Source organism: Mustela erminea, chromosome 4 (assembly GCF_009829155.1).
Source record: "Mustela erminea isolate mMusErm1 chromosome 4, mMusErm1.Pri, whole genome shotgun sequence".
NCBI classification, from domain to species: domain Eukaryota; kingdom Metazoa; phylum Chordata; class Mammalia; order Carnivora; family Mustelidae; genus Mustela; species Mustela erminea.
The window spans coordinates 19,132,558-19,138,420 of NC_045617.1; positions in this window are offsets into that span (position 1 = coordinate 19,132,558).

Below are 5,863 nucleotides of genomic sequence, written 5' to 3' on the forward strand. Positions count from 1 at the left end.
ACCAGATTTACAACCACCTACAAGTTTTACAGATAGGAAACTGAAGCTCAGATAGAGTGGCAGGCCAAGTCAAGACACCCAAAGATGTCCACACTAATCTCCAAACATGGAACATGTTTTACCTTATATGGCAAAAGGGGCTTTGCATCTGTAATTAAGGTTTGGACCTTGAGAGGGCGAGGTTTTTGGAGAGGGGGTTATCTAAGGAGAGTGGGTTATTTGGGTGGGTCCAACCTAATCACAGGAATCCTTAGATACAGAAAACCTTTCCTGGCTGGGTTCCAGAGAATTGGGGCGAGGAGGAATGTTCCTAGCTTTCGAATCAAGGAAGAGACTGCAAAGAAAAAAAAATGCAGGCAACCCTAGAAGCTGGAAAAGAGAAGGAAACGGATTCTTCTCTAGAGCTTCCAGAAGGAACACAATCTTGTCAACAATTTAATTTTAGCCTGAGTCTCACCAGAGACCTGAGGTGTGAGATAATAGATTTGTATTGTTTAAGTTACAAAGCTTGTGGTAACTTGTTCTGGCAGCAACAGAAAGCTCGCACAGAGAGGTTAAGTGACTTGTTTATGGTCACACAACTTTTGAAGAGTTGGAGCCAAGATGTCATTGCTGATTCATCTATCTTGCCTTCCTCCATGCCCTGCTGCTTTCTTAGTAGCCAGCACAGAGAACTGGTATTTATCTCAGCACGTGGAGCTAAGTACATTTTCTTCCTTTATTTTTCTTTCCAGCCTCTGGGCTCTGAATTAATCTTTGGTCTTAAATATCTAGCACAGGGTACACTTCTTAAAAGAACCTAGTTTATGAATGATAGTAGAAAAATACATATAATCGATGTGACTATGTTATAATACTCCATCAACAATGAGTTTGAAAAGCAAGAGATTAAAAACTGGAAAAAAAAAAAAGTTAAGTAGAACCTCTATCTGTCCTGTGGTATTTGCTAACAGTAAAAAAGGCCTTGGGTTCAACATTGTTACAAGAAAAGGTACATTACATTCCAGAATGTGCTGGAGGTTAAATTACAAGTTAAGTTAGTATCTAGTTTGTGTGACAAAGGCTGTTGCTAAATCTGACTCACACACCCAGTTCACCACTAGATTTATTTCACTGTTTATTGTTCTATTTACACAAGAAAAACAAAGAAGGTGATTTGTAAATATTGACTAAACAAAGAACACTTTAGAAAGGATTCCAAGAACTCCCTGTACTTTCATTACCATGACACTGGAGTTACCTCCTTCTTCTTCTTTTTTTTTTTTTCATTTTATTTTCTTTCTTTTCGGTGTTCCAAAATTCATTGTTTATGCACCACACCCAGTGCTCCATGCAATATTTGCCCTCTCTAATACCCACCACCAGGCTCACCCAACCCCCCACCAACCTCCCCTCCAAAACCCTCAGTTTGTTTCTCAGAGTCTGCAGTCTCTCATGGTTCATGTCCCCCTCAGATTTCTCCCCACTCATTTCTCCTCTCCATCTCCCACTGTCCTCCTTGTTATTCCTTATTCTCCACAAGTAAGTGAAATCATATGATAATTGACTCTTTCTGCTTGAGTTACTTCACTCAGCATAATCTCCAGTCCCGCCCATGTTGATACAAAAGTTGGGTATTCATCCTTTCTGATTGAAGCACAATGCTCCATTGTATATATGGACCACATCTTCTTTATCCATTCACCTTTGAAGGTCATCTTGCTCTTTCCACCACAGTTTGGTGACCGTTGCCATTGCTGCTGTGAACATTGGGGTACAGACTGTCCTTCTTTACACTCTATCTGTATCTTTGGGGTAAATACCCAGTAGTGCAATTGCAGGGTCATAGGGTGGCTCTATTTTTAATTTTTTTGAGGAATCTCCACACCGTTTTCCAAAGTGGCTACACCAACTTGCATTCCCACCAACAGTGTAAGAGGGTTCCCCTTTCTCCACATCCTCTACAACACATTGTTTCCTGTCTTGCTAATTTTGGCCATTCTAACTGGTATAAGGTAGTATCTCAATGTGGTTTTGATTTGAATCTCCCTGATGGCTAATGATGATGAACATTTTTTCATGTGTCTTTTGGCCATTTGTATGTCTTTATTGGAGAAGTGTCTGTTCATGTCTTCTGCCTATTTTTTGACATGATTATCTGTTTTGTGTGTGTTGAGTTTGAGTATTTCTTTATGGATCTTGGATATCAGCCCTTTGTCTGTAGTGTCATTTAGGAATATCTTCTCCCATTCCGTGGGTTGCCTCTGTTTCGTTGACTGTTTCCTTTGCTGTGCAGAAGCTTTTGATCTTGACGAAGTCCCCAAAAGTTCATTTTTGCTTTTGTTTCCTTTGCCTTTGGGGACATATCTTGAAAGAAGTTGCTGTGGCCGATGTTGAAGAGGTTACTGCCTCTGTTCTTCTCTAGGATTTTGATAGATTCCTGGCTTACATTGAGGTCTTTTATCCATTTCGAGTTTATCTTTGTGTATGGTATAAGAGAATGGTCAAGTTTACACATAGCTGTCCCAATTTTCCCAGCACCATTTTTTGAAGAGACTGTCTTTTTTCCGCTATACAATTTTTCCTGCTTTGTCAAAGATTAGTTGATCATAGAGCTGTGGGTCCATATCTGGGCTCTCTACTCTGTTCCACTGGTCTGTATGCCTGTTTTTGTGCTAGTACCATGCTGTCTTGGTGATCACAGCTTTGTAGTAAAGTTTGAAATCAGCCAATGTGATGCCCCCAGTTTTGTTTTTGTTTTTCAACATTTCCTTAGTGATTCAGGGTCTCTTCTAGTTCCATACAAATTTTAGGATTGTTTGTTCCAGCTCTTTGAAAAACGTCGGTGGAATTTTGATCAGGATGGCATTGAAAGTATGGATTGGTCTAGGCAGTATGGACATTTTAGCAATGTTTATTCTTCCAATCCATGAACATGGAATTCTTTTCCATCTTTTTGTGTCTTCTTCAATTTCTTTTTTTTTTTTTTTTCAATTTATTTATTTTCAGAAAAACAGTATTCATTATTTTTTCACCACACCCAGTGCTCCATGCAATCCGTGCCCTCTTTAATCCCCACCACCTGGTCCCCAACCTCCCACCCCCCCGCCACTTCAAACCCCTCAGATTGTTTTTCAGAGTCCATAGTCTCTCATGATTCACCTCCCCTTCCAATTTACCCCAACTCCCTTCTCCTCTCTAACACCCCTTTTCCTCCATGATATTTGTTATGCTCCACAAATAAGTGAAACCATATGATAACTGACTCTCTCTGCTTGACTTATTTCACTCAGCATAATCTCTTCCAGTCCCGTCCATGTTGCTACAAAAGTTGGGTATTCATCCTTTCTGATGGAGGCATAATACTCCATAGTGTATATGGACCACATCTTCCTTATCCATTCGTCCGTTGAAAGGCATCTTGGTTCTTTCCATAGTTTGGCGACCATCGCCATTGCTGTTATAAACATTGGGGTACAGATGGCCCTTCTTTTTACTCCATCTGTATCTTTGGGGTAAATACCCAGGAGTGCAATTGCAGGGTCATAGGGAAGTTCTATTTTTAATTTCTTGAGGAGTCTCCACACTGTTCTCCAAAGAGGGTGCACCAACTTGCATTCCCACCAACAGTGTAAGAGGGTTCCCCTTTCTCCACATCCTCTCCAACACATGTTGTTCCCTGTTTTGTTAATTTTGGCCATTCTAACTGGTGTAAGGTGATATCTCAATGTGGTTTTAATTTGAATCTCCCTGATGGCTAATGATGCTGAACATTTTTTCATGTGTCTGATAGCCATTTGTATGTCTTGATGGGAGAAGTGTGTGTTCATATCTTCTTCCCATTTTTTGATATGTTTGCCTGTTTCGTGTGTGTTGAGTTTGAGGAGTTCATTATAGATCCTGGATATCAACCTTTTGTCTGTACTGTCATTTGCAAATATCTTCTCCCATTCCATGTGTTGCCTCTTTGTTTTTTTGACTGTTTCCTTTGCTGTGCAGAAGCTTTTGGTTTTGATGAAGTCCCAAAAGTTTATTTTCGCTTTTGTTTCCTTTGCCTTTGGAGACATATCTTGAAAGAAGTTGCTGTGGCTGATATCGAAGAGATTACTGCCTATGTTCTTCTCTAGGATTCTGATGGATTCCTGTCTCACGTTGAGGTCTTTTATCCATTTTGAGTTGATCTTTGTGTACGGTGTAAGAGAATGGTCGAGTTTCATTCTTCTACATATAGCTGTCCAGTTTTCCCAGCACCATTTATAGAAGAGACTGTCTTTTTTCCACTGTATATTTTTTCCTGTTTTGTCAAAGATTAATTGACCATAGAGTTGAGGGTCCATATCTGGGCTCTCTACTCTGTTCCACTGGTCTATGTGTCTGTTTTTATGCCAGTACCATGCTGTCTTGGTGATCACAGCTTTGTAATAAAGCTTGAAATCAGGTAACGTGATGCCCCCAGCTTTATTTTTGTTTTTCAACATTTCCTTAGCGATTCGGGGTCTCTTCTGATTCCATACAAATTTTAGAATTATTTGCTCCAGCTCTTTGAAGAATACCGGTGGAATTTCGATCGGAATGGCATTAAAAGTATATATTGCTCTAGGCAGTATAGACATTTTAACAATGTTTATTCTTCCGATCCAAGAGCATGGAATGGTCTTCCATCTTTTTGTGTCTTCTTCAATTTCTTTCAAGTGTTCTATAGTTCCTCGAGTATAGATCCCTTACCTCTTTGGTTAGGTTTATTCCCAGGTATCTTATGATTCTTGGTGCTATTGTAAATGGAATTGATTCTCTAATTTCCCCTTCTATATTCTCATTGTTAGTGTATAAGAAAGCAACTGATTTCTGTACATTGATTTTGTATCCTGCCACATTACTGAATTGCTGTATGAGTTCTAGTAGTTTGGGGGTGGAGTCTTTGGGGTTTTCCATATAAAGTATCATGAATTGTAGCTGACAGTGTTCCTGCTGCTCCCACACCTGAGAGATTGCTGGGCTGCAAGAGAACGTACAGGACAGAAAACAGATTATAGTGTGGCAGGAGTAGAATGGGGAGCATAGTTAGAGGGTAGGAATTATTGCAAAATTTCTTGTTTTGCACAAATAGTTATGTAATAAAGTCTCTTCCTTTCCACAGTTGGAATTCCTGAACATTATGTCTGAAGTCTGAGTAAGTAAGGGATTAATAGATATGTAAACATCAAACAACTTTTCTTCTCTAAGAAAAAAGGTTGTTGGGCACCTGGTTGGCTCAGTGGTTAAACGTCTGCCTTTGGCTCGGGTCATGATCCCAGGGTGTGGGATCAAGCCCCACATCAGGCTCCCTGCTCTTCAGGGAGTCTGCTTCTCCCTCAGCCTCTGCCTTGGTCCATCCCTCACTCATGCTCACACTCTCACTCTCTGTCAAATAAAATCTTTAAAAAAGAAAAAAGAAGAAAGAAAAAAGCAAAAAGGTTGTTAAATACTATAACGGAACACTAAAGGTGATCATGAATTACCTCTTCATTTAAGAGTACTTTTTTTAAGCAGGCTCTATGCCCGGTGCAGGGCTCAAATTCACAACCCTGAACTCATGATTTGAGGGGAGATCAAGAGCCAGACACTCGACTGACTGAGCCACTTAGTCACCCCAAGAATACTTTAAAAACAGTATTTCTTCTCTATCTGTGATTCTTAAACAAAGGCTGATTCTGAATTTGGAGGAGTGGCCTATTCATGCCTCAAGATTCAATTTCTGTGGAATTATTTTATGATCAATTTTGGTGGGTACTACCATCTTCCTCAGCCTTGGCCATAAAAACAAGGTGGTTTTCAAAAAAACAAAAACAAAAAACAACAACAACAGGAATAAAAAGGTGGTTTTCTTCAGGTACAAAGGCATTCT